The sequence below is a fragment of the Salvelinus namaycush genome, chromosome 27, assembly GCF_016432855.1.
Source record: "Salvelinus namaycush isolate Seneca chromosome 27, SaNama_1.0, whole genome shotgun sequence".
NCBI classification, from domain to species: domain Eukaryota; kingdom Metazoa; phylum Chordata; class Actinopteri; order Salmoniformes; family Salmonidae; genus Salvelinus; species Salvelinus namaycush.
Window position 1 is genome coordinate 33,064,449 of NC_052333.1, and position 13,035 is coordinate 33,077,483.

Consider the following 13,035-nt stretch of genomic DNA (forward strand, 5'->3'; position numbering starts at 1 on the left):
CACCACAAGGAGGCAGTGTCCTACTGCTATATGGACCCTTTCTAAAACAGTTGCTGTCCCTGGTGTTAAGCCCAGCCATGACTCCCTCCTGTCAATCAAACAAATACCCTCCATCCCGAACACCAAAAGGTCAAATTATCCATGTCAGTTTAACATCATTCTCCACTGCTGTTTCGCTGAGTGGGATTGAGCACAAAAACACCGTTGGATGGCCCTTCTTTAAATCTCCTATCTGTCAGGATGAGACACAGATCACCCAATGATGAGGAAGTACATTTGATGGTAAAAACAGAGTAGAGAGAATGAGCGGAATGGTGGGTCTTTGCTTGTTTCCTGGCACTGGGAGAGAGGGATGAATGGGAGATAAGGCAGATGGGAGAGATGAAACATGGTGACAAAGGCATGGAGATAATGACTGAGATGGGTGTACTGGGGAAAATAAAGCGATAGAGAGAACTACTACACAAGCATAGATCCAAGGTGAAGATTGTCTGACTCTTCAGTCAGGCTGAGACAAACAGAGCGAGAACTAAGGAGAGGGAGGGGAGCTCCCAGCCACATGGCGGTCACGCAGTTTCATCTGAGCTCAACGGAAAGCTGTGATTTAGCGGGACTGAACTTGTGCACCTCTCAGTGGATGGAGAGAGAGAGGGGATTTGGTGATAATGAAGTCTCTTCCATCAGGAAGCGTGAGTGAATGAGGGATTTATGATCATATCAAGGCCAGATCCGAGCATTACAGGCCATAATGACTGTTTGTTATATGCTGTACCTGTGCTAAAGAGCGCGAGAAAGACGTAGAGCCGTGAACGGAATAAAGAGCGTGTTCTAGGAATAAGTGAAGTTCTTGCTCTTTTCTCCCAGTACACGGGAGGATTGTTCAGCCTTTTCTCTGCCTCATTTCCTTCATTTTAACCGTATACCCCTTCTCTAGCTTTCCCACTTACTTACTCTCACACACACACACACACAAAAAGCCTCAACACGTCTATCCTCGCCAGTGAGCAAGTGTGCGTGCACACTTTCACCTAGAATAGCCCCGTTGTCCCTTAGCTCACTGTACACACATGCACACTCCCAGGTCCCCTCACTGTCCCCTGTTTATTTATGCCCCAGCCACAATACAGGGATTAATTTCTCAAAGCCGATTTGAGCTCCGGCACGCTTCCTTTCAACCAAAGAGCTGGAGCAACTTTAGTACTGGGGGAAGTTTCCCCTTCACACTGGCTTAGAGGTGGACTCTTTCATCTTCTGAGGGAGGCGAGAGAGAGCGGCCCTTACCGATGCACAGCTGGGAGTCACTCAAGTCTTTACGTCGCTTCCTCTTCTCTCCCTCTTTTTTTGTTGTTCACTCGCTCTTTCTTTCAATCTCTCTGTGGCTCTTTCCTCTTTTTTGCTTCTCTCTCCTTACTTGTTGACTTGTCCTGGCCAATCAGTGCATGGGGTTTGAGGAGGAGGAGGAGCCATTTTAATAAGCTTGATTACGGGCCCGTACTGTGTGCAAGCTTTTGATGTATTCAAGGTATTCAATGATCATGAAGCAGGTGTTAGCGCTGGGCTGGAATAAAGCTCGCATGAACAAGAATATCTTACTGTTCCTCCATATTCAAAATCAAATGAAAGTTTATTGGTCGTGTGCACAGTTTAGATGTTACAGCGGGTACAGTAGATGTTACAGCGGGTGCAGTAGATGTTACAGCGGGTGCAGTAGATGTTACAGCGGGTACAGTAGATGTTACAGCGGGTGCAGTAGATGTTACAGCGGGTGCAGTAGATGTTACAGCGGGTACAGTAGATGTTACAGCGGGTGCAGTAGATGTTACAGCGGGTGCAGTAGATGTTACAGCGGGTACAGTAGATGTTACAGCGGGTGCAGTAGATGTTACAGCGGGTGCAGTAGATGTTACAGCGGGTACAGTAGATGTTACAGCGGGTGCAGTAGATGTTACAGCGGGTACAGTAGATGTTACAGCGGGTGCAGTAGATGTTACAGCGGGTGCAGGGAAATGCTTGTGTTACTGGAGCTTAACAGTGCAGTAACATGTCAAACAAGCACACACGTATAAAAAAAGAAAAGAAAAAAGACATTTAAATGAATCCAATTAACAACCCCCCCCCCAAAAAAAACAGTATCAGTAATCCAAATGCAATCTGTGTATATACACTGAAAACATATCCTAAGAATGATACAGTACGTACAGCAGTAGAATCCAGTATATACATGTAAATATGCGGTGTGTACAGTGGCCACCCGTCATTTTGAGCCCCACCTTTTTAGCAATAAATAAATAAATAAACAGGGGGTTTGCCATCTTTTCCATGTTATTTTTGACATTAATACATGTAATATATCAGTGTACAAACAATGTAAAAAAATAAATAATATATATATACATATAATCATTGAGTTAATAAAGCCACATACAAACTTGGTATCTTTTTTGCTTTCTTTAATAAGGCAGCTCCGCCTAGCTCAGTGCTTTCTGTGGTGATGGGGCAGCCAGCGGAGAATACTGAGCGTAGGGGCTGGTAATGTTCTCTAGTTGTGCTGTGATTGGGTAATGTTCTCTAGTTGCGCCGTTATTGACTCAGTGTTCTGTCACTCATGGGGACACTTGAAAATTCAAGCCCCTTGGGTGCTGACAGAGTTACATTAGAAGTGCCCGTCCAATAAGTCTCAAGGTCATTGGCCACAGATAAAATTACTTCAAATCTACAGTAGCTTTGATTGGACTGTCATCATCATACTTTCAAAATTTTAGGTAGCAGTCGTCATCACGAATCAAGTCGACAATCTACTGGTAAATGCTATTTAATCCTTGTCATAGGAAGAGAAATTATAGATAAAACGTATCGGTGCTCATCGGCCATTGGACATAAACGTTACACAACAAGTAGGAAATTGCAAATTCAACAATGAGTGGTTTGGAAGGAATCAGTGGCTAACTGCAAGCATTGCAAAGCAATCACTAGCCTGTTATTCAGTGGAGTGACTGTGTGGTCCCAAGTCTGGGTTTAATGGTCTCTTTTCCAAGTTTAAAAGGATAAACATTCAACATTGGTCATGCTGTCAATGAAGCATGATTTGTACTCAACTTAACTCGTAACTGGGAAATCTGACTTCATTGAGTTCAAGACAACTGGGAACTCTGGGGGGAAAAAACTAGCTCAGACTGGGAAAATAAGTTTTGAACGATCATCCAACTCGGAATTGCAAGTCGGGAACTCGAGCATCTTTCTAGAGCTTCGACCCTAAGATCACTGACGTCATCATGATTCGACCTTGTTTTTTTCCGAGTTCCCAGTTGTCTTGAAAGCACCATAAATCTAGAGAATGCCAGACTTTGGAACCAAAATGTGCCTACAAAGGACCGCCGCGCCACCTTCCTGTTCAAGTGAGCACAGCAAGGTGAGTCCAAAAATGTCTTGTATGCTGCTGCATAAATTATGTAATATGCCAGGGAGATATGTATACTGTAGCTAAGAAAGTAATTCTAAGTGTATGTTGTGTAGTAAGCTGTTAGTTGCCGATGTGCCACCCTAATAATTTGGTATTTTCCTCCCTCATAACTTACTGTTCTGACTTGGTGGTACATATGTAGCCTATAGCCTGTTTAAGATGTAATCATTGAATATTGTAAGGGATTTCATTGCCTGCTTATATGCCCCCTTTATTTATCCTACGGTTCTGACTTGGTGTACAGGGAGAATACTGTAAGAACAGCCCATGTTCGGAAATCTGTTGCTGTACATTTCAAAAGCGCTGAACAAATAGTTATATTGACTAAGTCTGTCCTAGCGCGCTCATTGTCTTAATTGAAATTACAGATAACCTCTTATCTGCTCGCCGTCCCCTTATGCCATAGTTTGTACATATAAATTGTCAGTAAAACCCACATTTGTTTAAGCAAGTCTGCCATATCAGCTATGTTTTTTTTTAAAGGCAGTAAATGAGGCTGAATGAACAGACAAAGCTCCGCTGATAGACAGGTGTCGCAGTGGTAAGATGTTGGGACTGCTGTTGGGACTCTGCTGTTGGGACAGCTTTATGTAGGCCCTACCAGTTTGTGGGTACCGTTTGTCACCGTTATAGTACAATTAATGTATTGTTTAGTGTTGTGTTGTGTAGTGGCTTTGCTGGCATGCATCTAAACATTATATAATTTTTTTCCCACACCAAGATTTGCATGTTAAAATCACCACTGGGTGTGTATAAACAGTAACAACAATGCAACCTACAGCCGTAGATATACTGTATTAGAATGAGCTGTGTTAAGAATACAGTATATAAATACAACGTGAAAAACGAGGAGTGTCCAGTGTTTAATGTCTCTATATACTGTACATTGGACAGCAGTGTTGGCTGTGTATGTGTTTGTGAGTATGGCCTTAAGCATGTGTTAGTGTATATGTGACTGCAGCTGTCTGTGAGCTTGTGTGTGTGTGAGTATGTGTGCATAAAAATCAGGAAGGTGCAGGACAGAGTACTGGGCAGGTTGACGGCTAGTCATGGCTGTTCAACATTCTGATGGCCTGGTGATAGAAGCTGTTGCCAAGCCTGATGCACCTGTACCATCTGCCAGAAGGTAGCAGAGTGAACAGTCCGTGGCCCGGTTGGCTGAAGTCTTTAATGATCTTCTTGACTTCCTCGAGGGCAGGCAGCGTGCCCCCGATGGTGCGTTGGGCTGACCGCACCACCCTCTGAAGAGCCATGCGGTTGAGGACGGTGCAGATGCTGTACGAAGCAGCGATGCAGCCCGACAGAATGCTCTCGATGGTGCATCTGTAGAAGTTTTATTGGCCATGTCGAATTTCGTCAGCCGCCTGAGGTAGCAGAGGCGCTGTTGTGCTGATTGTGATGGAACCATTTCAGGTCCTCAGTGATGTGCACGCCAAGGAACTTGAGGCTTTTAACCATCCCCACTGTGGCCCTGTCTGTGGATGGGGGTGTGCTCTCTGATCTGTCTCCTGTAGTCCACGATCAGCTCTTCACTCTAAAAAGGAAAGGTTCCTGGAGGATCCTTTAGGATCATTTAAGGTGAAAAGATGAACCTTAGGGTTAATTTAAGAACCTATACTCTGCCATCAGTTTGTTTTTTAACCTTTGAAGACTTAAGTGGTGCTTTGAAGAACCCTTGTCAATAGAGGGGTTCGTTTTGGAACCAGCAGTGCGCTCGTGAGTAAAGGGCATCATGCGTATAATTAAGCAATAAGGCACGAGGAGGTGTGGTATATGGCCAATATACCACTGCTAATGGCTGTTCTTATACACGACAACGCGGAATGCTTGGATCTAGCCCTTAGCCATGGTATATTGGCCAACGTAATTAGAGCACTAAAAATAAAGGTTTTGTCATACCCGTGGTATATGGTCTGATATACCGCGGCTGTCAGCCAATCAGCATTCAGGGCTCGAACCACCCAGTTTATAATTCAAATTAAGAAACGTTGGTCAAAAGACAACTGGAAGCGAGAAGCGAGTGGATGGTTGGAAAGATGCGACAGATAAGAGATGACTTGCAACGGATCAACGTGAAAGGTGAGTGAACCTTAGCTATTCGCTAGCTAAGATAATTCATCAAACTACTATCAAATAGCTAAAAAACAATACATAATGTACTCTTCGTTTTTCATCAGCTAGCCAAGCTACATAGCCTATAATGTTAGCTGGTAATTGTTTTATAAGTGTTGGTACGAGGTTAAAGTTACTGTAACCTTAGCTAGCTAGATTCCATATTGAGAAATGTTTGTCCTCACTTAAACCCATGCTACACTCTCTCAACATCTCCTTCCATCCTCCTCCCTTAAGTCCCTCCCTTCAGTCCCTGGCTTATCCTGCCCCTGTCCAGTTAAGTGGTGGAGAGTTTGGGAGCGGTGAGCTCTGATCGTGGAGGTTGATACATTTCTCTAACAGGTAAGACGCGCACACAAACGACCCAATGTAGGTTATGTTAAACTTGACAAAAAGAAGAATACATAAAACTGACCAGATTAGTTAGATCCATTTGATATTGAATACTCATGTTGTTTATGTTGTGTTTGTGTCTAATTGATGTCTTTCAGGTTGGTGTATTGGGGCGGCCTGTTCTGTCCTCTGTATTTCAGACCAAAGCAAGACTATGTTTAGAGCTCACCATGGATCCGTTTTATTTCTTTGTCTTTTCCAATACTAACTGAGTGGTGAATGAATGTATTTACAGTGTGATTATTGTTGGCTCTGGTAGTCCGATGTCTTGTCTTTTCAAATACCAACAATGTTGAATGAATGCATTTACAGTCAATCAATCAATCCAGTGTGAATATTGTATGTTCTGCGTAATTCCTTTGTCTTTTCCAGTTCTAACTGAATGGTGAATGTCTGGTGTAATCTTATCTTATGTTTGTATGTGAGAAGATACATGGTTTCTTATGGGAAGCGAAATGTTTCTTTCTTCCATTCTGTATATTTGAAGAAAATTCAACTCCAGTTTAAGAACTGGGATAAACTACAAATCTCATTGTGGGGTAGGCCACTTGTTATAAAGATGGTTAAAACTCCTAAACTGAATTACATCACCAGTATGTTTCCACTGTCCATACTTTCCTACATCTTTAACACCATAGACAATATGATTACTCAGTTTATTTGGACTATTAAAAGGACAAGGATTAACCTAGCTAGATTACAGGCAAAGATTTAGAAGGGAGGATTAAAGCTCCCTAATATGTAATTATATCAAGAAGCCTTAAACTGCACAAATAGGCTCTCCTTATTGAGAACTCTAATAGGCCAATTTGGGTTGACACGGAAGAAGAACTAAATGTCCCATTTGGAGCATCATATTATCGGAGACAACACTTAAATGTGGGACTGCAGAATCCCATAATGTCCCACACTAAGAAATATGGCATCAGATAAATAAGAGAGGTATCTTCACCTTTCCTGACAAGCTGTTTCGTTATGGAACAACCATAAATACAAATTAGAAGGACAAGTGGTTGTCTGGAAAGAGTGGTATATATTTTGTTTTAGCCTCAACACTAATACATTTCACTTCTGCTTTGAGTGCCAACTTGAATTTGAGTGTGGCTGTTGAAGACTGGTCCCTTGATGATGTCTCCAATTGGCTGAGTACCTATGATCTCCAGGATTCCATCCCATCGTTCCAAGGCTCACAATCTGTCTGAAGAATGCCAACTCTATTCAAATTGCCCACTTTGCAACTAACATACTTTCTCTGTGTCCAGACTACTCACACATATTGGCATCTATCACCAGCATGAACCACATTTTAACGTGAGCGATGGAGAGAGTCTGGCAGAGGTTGAACATGTTCGAGCCACAGAGATCAACACTGAGCAGCTAATTGATGGTCTGAAAAATAACATCTGTGTTCTTATTTAGAAAGTCAGGGAAGAACACTGCATCCAAACTACGGTACAGAATAGCATTGTTGAGAACCTCAGAACCATTTCTTATACATTTATGACACACTACAGTGATGCCCTCAGGTTTCCCCTTACAAATAAGCAAATGTGTCTGAAGATGACGATCTCAGGGACTTGCTTAACACCTCTGCAGTATTTGAGGAATGCATAAGCTCTGAGTGAATGCTGGAGCATTACTGTGTGAAAGAATTGGTTTTGGTCAGGCCACTTGAAGGTTATAAAACAAGGTGATGTCCCGTGTGGCTCAGTTGGTAGAGCATGGCGCTTGCAACGCCAAGGTTGTGGGTTCGATTCCCACGGGGGACCAGTACATAAAGTATGAATGTATGTACTTGTAAGTCGCTCTGGATAAGAGCGTCTGCTAAATGACTTAAATGTAATGTAAATGTGATTTCAATACATCCCATTGGTCAGCATACTGCAAAAAAAAGTAATGAAGAGGTCCGGGCCACCTTGAATCAAGACCAAAAGACACATGATGAAATTCTGGAAGACTTTACTCACGGTGAGTTGGTCAAATCAGATCCCACCCTAACAAATCTGAGCCTCCGACTACAGTTCTATGTGGATTCATTGGATGTGTTCAATCCACTGGGTTCTAAAAAAGGCAAGCACAAATTGACCACAGTGTACTTTAGATTAGGAAGTCTTGACCACAAGGATACTTCCCGACTCCAAAATATATACCTCTCCACATTGGTTCATCACCGCCTTATTCAAAAACAAGTTACCAATTACGAAGATGTATTCAAGCCTTTGATACGTGACATCCAGGAATTGGAAACACTGGGTGTGAGGTTTTCATGCAATATTGAAAACAAAACCTTCAGAGGCACAATCACAACAATTTCAGCAGATAACCTCCCTGCACGTGCAGTTGCATGTTTAAGCAAAAACGTTTCCTCTGGTCGGCGGTCTGCTTGGCTACCAAGGGGGACATTTGCTCAAAAATCCCTGAAGAGTAATTTACCATGCGTGACCCAGACAACTACAAGTATCATCTGCAGGCTGTGGAAGCAAATCCAGACAACGCATCGATGTATGGCATCCAAAAAGCCTATTGCTTCTCTCAGCTGAATCATGTGCCATCTCCAATTACCTATCTGTTTGCACCGGACGTCATGCATGACCTTCATGAGGGCATCATACCCACAGTGCTCAGACTAGTACTGCAACAACTGGTTCAAGAGAGGCAAATGACTCTTGCCCAGATTAACTATGAGATTGCCAATTTGTTTTATGGCAACCGAGATGATGTGTCTTCTAAACCTGCGCCACTATCCGAGAGAGTCCTAAGGAAGAAAGGCCATCTCTCCGGAGTGCACACTTATCCATTTACTCCGCCAAATTATTTGTAGTCAAATAAAAAATGGCAGTGCTTGGGATTGCTATCTCCTGCTTCGAGAGATACCCAACATCATTTTGGCCCCAGTTTTAAGAAGATCCTGGATCCCATGTCTGGCAGAAAAAAAAAGAAAAAAAAATCACTGAATTTCAAGCTCTCTTCCAGGAGCTGTTTCCAGGGAAGACAATCCCAAAGATGCACTACCTCGTCCACTACCCCAGCCTGCTACTTGCCTACGGACCTTTGATCCACCAGTCCACCATATGATTTGAAGTGAAGCACCAATATTTCAAGAGGCTCTCAGCAGTTGTGGGAAACTTCAAAAATATTACAAAGACCCTGGCAAAAAGACACCAGCTCAGACAACGCTGGGAGCAAACCAACAACAACTTCCTTGACAACACAACCACACACTGTGCGGACATAAGAGACGTCCCACTGCATGCACTTCCAATCTCTGCCCGTGCAGTAAGTGCCAGATTTGGAGAAGCCATCAGAGCAAAATGTGTCACCAAGACTAAATCCATTGCAGTGAACACACAATACAATGTAGGAGATTATCTGGTCATCGACACTGCTCATCCAGAAGAGATCCTTGTGTTCATGGAATTGTGTGGAATATAGTTTTCCTTGTTGCTTGTGTGGTAAAGTACTCGGAACCAGATGCCGAGCCTTCTCTGGTCTCTCCTTCTCCCGTTACGGGGTCTGAGACGCCGAAGCCTCCCACCATTAGCTCTGACAAATTGAAAACCCTAGTCATTGGTGACTCCATTACCCCCAGTATTAGACTTAAAACGAATCATCCAGCGATCATACACTGTTTACCAGGGGGCAGGGCTACCGACGTTAAGGCTAATCTGAAGATGGTAAATCAGCTAGAAAGATGTGTCGGCATTGAGTAATTGTCTCTGGCCCCCTCCCAGTTAGGGGGAGTGATGCGCTCTATGGCGTCTCACAACTCAATCACTGGTTGAAAACTGTTTTCTGCCCCTCCCAAAATACAGAAATACAGAGTTCTGAGTTCCCTGAATTCCTATTGGATCTTTTGTAGTCATGGCAGATAATATACCATTTTTTGGTGACTTTAATATTCACATGGAAAAGTCCACAGACACACTCCAAAAGGCTTTCGGAGCCATCATCGACTCAGTGGGTTTTGTCCAACATGTCTCCGGACCTAATCACTGCCAGTCATACTCTGGACCTAGTTTTGTCCCGTGGAATAAATGTTGTGGATCTTAATGTTTTTCTTCATAATCCTGGACTATCAGACCAACCTTTTATTACGTTTGCAATCGCAACAAATAATTTGCTCAGACCCCAACCAAGGATCATCAAAAGCCGTGCTATAAATTATCGGACAACCCAAAGATTCCTAGATGCCCTTCCAGACTCCCTCTGCCTACCCTAGGACGTCGGAGTACAAAAATCAGTTAACAACCTAACTGAGGAACTCAATTTAACCTTGCACAATACCCTAGATGCAGTCGCACCCCTAAAAACAAAAAACATTTGTCATAAGAAACTAGCTCTCTGGTTTACAGAAAATACCTGAGCCCTGAACCAAGCTTCCAGATAATTGGAACGGAAGTGGCGCTTCACCAAACTGGAAGTCTTCCCGACTAGCTTGGAAAGACACTGCACGGTACTATCGAAGAACCCTCACTGCTGCTCGATCATCCTATTTTTCCAACTTAATTCAGGAAAATAAGAACAATCCCAATTTTCTTTTTGATACTGTCACAAAGCTAACTAAAAAGCAGCATTACCCAAGAGAGGATGGCTTTCACTTCAGCAGTGATAAATTCATCAACTTCTTTGACGAAAAGATCATGATCATTAGAAAGCAAATTACGGACTCTTCTTTAAATCTGCGTATTTCTCCAAAGCTCAGTTGTCCTGAGTCTGCACAGCACTGCCAGGACCTAGGATCAAGGGAAACACACGTTTTTTAATACTATAACTCTTGACACATTGATGAAAATAGTCTTGGCCTCTAAACCGTCAAGCTGCGTACTGGACCCTATTCCAACTAAACTACTGAAAGAGCTGCTTTGTGTTCTTGGCCCTCCTATGTTGAACATAATAAACGGCTCCCTAACCACCGGGTGTGTACCAAACTCACTTAAAGTGGCAGTAATAAAGCCTCTCTTGAAAAAGCCAAACCTTGACCCAGAAAATATAACTATCAGCCTGCTGTTTTCAACTCTCTAGAGACAGCAGGTGCGGTAGAGATACTCTGAATGATTGGCTATGAAAAGCCAACTGACATTTACTCCCGGGGTGCTGACCTGTTGCACCCTTTACAACCACTGTGATTATTATTATCTGACCCTGCTGGTCATCTATGAACATTTCAACATCTTGGCCATGTTCTGTTATAATCTCCACACGGCACAGCCAGAAGAGGACTGGCCACCCCTCATAGCCTGGTTCCTCTCTAAGTTTCTTCCTAGGTTCCGGCCTTTCTAGGGAGTTTTTCCTAGCCACTGTGCTTCTACACCTGCATTGCTTGCTGTTTGAGGTTTTAGGCTGGGTTTCTGTACAGCACTTTGAGATATCAGCTGATGTAAAGAAGGGTTTTATAAATAAATTTGATTGAAATTTGATACTACCAGCCAGTTGACAGCCTTCACCACACATACATGGTTCAACACAGTCAACAATGGAGTAGGGCTGGTGATGAGATGGATTTCAGTGGGTTAAATGGATACAGGGACCCAGAGGGAAGAGTGTCCATTCCACTCCGCCACTGGATTGCAGTTAGTGAAAATTCAATGATTTATTAACTTATTAATAAGCACAACACACTTTTGTTTTCACATTTTCATATGCGTTTCCCACGGTGACATCGCTGACCAGAACTCTGACATGTTATTTTGTATATTTTTCCCCCACAGAACACCAAATCGATGGAGAGACATTGATGTCGTTGGACCAAAGAATGGTGGAGCAACCCGTTCCAATAATCAAAGTTCGAATCAAATTCACAAAATGAATGGAGAATCTCAAAGCTGTAAATAGGTAAGTCAATGTAGGACTGTTTTCTGCATCATTGATCCTATTCCAATGCTCTGCAGGTTTTGGTTTTTTCAGAGCCTGAAAGCACAAAACAAACTGTATTGTTAGTTCCCAGCTGCAGCAAACAGCCCAGCAAAATGACCCAGCATCTGTCCAGCACAATTACCCACCAATTGGCCTTCAGCATGACATCAACTGGCCAGCAACAGGACACATCAATCAGCCAAAGAGTCTGGCCATCTGTGTTTAGATTTCCAGAATTTCCAGCCGTAAAACTTGAAGAAAAAAAAGTCCTACTGTGGAAGTCTCAGATTGTGTAGGTGTTGTTCGACTTCATGTGTACCTACACTTCGTGACTATAGTGATGTAATATACTGATCTTAGCTTAATGATATGAGTTCCTCAATTTTGAATCATAATGCGCGCGTCACCTCGAGCCCTTCCGTCTGTCCTCCATACTCTCCTCCGTACTGTTGTCATAATCACTGCAGCTGATAGCACATACTCAACTTTTACATGATGCTAATCCACCTCATCAATCACTGTCATTTGTATTACAAACACAATTGTTAGTCTAAATGTAATGTTTTATGTTTCTCATTTGCTTTAGGTACCCCAGCAATACATGGATGTGTGCACAGCGCTCATTCAGAAGTACCCCTCGTTGAGAGACCAGACAGGGAAGGGATATGTAAGAAGTCTTCAGTTTTCCTACTCACATTCATTCACACTCATAATGTTTTTACACCATTGTGCCTACCCAGACCATAATGTGCTGGCTTGGATATGTTCTTCTCACACAATGTTAAACCATCACATTCCCAGCAGCATAAGACCATCTCTCGTCTGCTCCTCTGACGTCAGTCCCAATAATCCGTCATGACATTTCTCCTCTCCACATTTGATTTTTTAAAGGAGTCGTGGCACGGGCATGATAAAAAATAAATACAAAAAAAAAGAGTGACAGCCGCTTGCTCACGTTGCACAAGTACAGGAAATGCAGAAGAGTACCAGGACAGTACTCCGTTTGTCAGCCATTGTAATGAGACAAAAAGCCTGATAGAAAGAAATGGTAAAATGCACAACTAATGTAACATAGCCAAGTACTGTCATCTGAATCCAAGATACACTGCTCAAAAAAATAAAGGGAACACTTAAACAACACAATGTAACTCCAAGTCAATCACACTTCTGTGAAATCAAACTGTCCACTTAGGAAGCAACACTGATTGACAATAAAT